Raw genomic sequence first — 935 nt, forward strand, 5'->3', positions numbered from 1 at the left:
ACTACAGGCATGAAGCCCAATGAGGCAAATTGAATTTGTGATATTGGGCTATATAAATAAAATTGAATTGAATTGAATTGAATTGACACAAACAAAATAAAAATGTTATTCATTTAAATGCATATTTATCATAATACTGTGCCCACTATTACTGTTATTCTATTTTTATATTCTTAAGAGAGTTTGGTCCATGTTGACATGATAGAGTCACACATGGCTCCACATCTACGGGTCCACCACATCCCAAAGGTGTTCTACTGGGTTGAGATCTGGTCGTTTGAGTCCAGTTAACTAGTTGTGTTCAAGAAACCATTCTGAGATGATTCCAGCGTCATGACATGGCGCCTTGTCCTGGAAGTAGCATCAGAAAATGGTTCACTGTGGTCACAAAGGGATGGACATGGTCAACAACAATACTCAGGTAGACTGTGGTGTTGTAGCCATAAAGTGGTACTACGGGGACTAAAGTGTGCCAAGAACATATCCCCCACACCATTACACTACCACCACCCGCAGCCTGAACCATTGATACTAGGCAGGATGGATCTATGCTGTCATGTTGTTTGCGCTAAATTCTGACCAGACCATCTCAGTAAACCCTAAAGATGGTTGTGGGTGAAAATCCCAGGAGTTTATGAAAGACTCAGACTAGTCCATCCAGCACCAACAACCAAACCACCTGCAAAGTCGATTAAATCAACTTTCCTCTCCATTCCGATGCTCCATTTGAACTGCAGCAGATCGTCTTGACCATGTCTATGCCTATAGGCATTTAATTACTGTCATGTGATTGGCTGATTAGAAATTTGCATTGACCAGTTGGACAGGTGTGGATAATAAAGTGGCCAGTGAGTGTAAATTTTCAATTATGCTTTACTTAAATATGTTATTACATGAAATCACAAGCAAATTGTAAGAACTTTATAGAAAAAAAA

Source organism: Oryzias melastigma, linkage group LG18 (assembly GCF_002922805.2).
Source record: "Oryzias melastigma strain HK-1 linkage group LG18, ASM292280v2, whole genome shotgun sequence".
Classification (NCBI taxonomy): domain Eukaryota; kingdom Metazoa; phylum Chordata; class Actinopteri; order Beloniformes; family Adrianichthyidae; genus Oryzias; species Oryzias melastigma.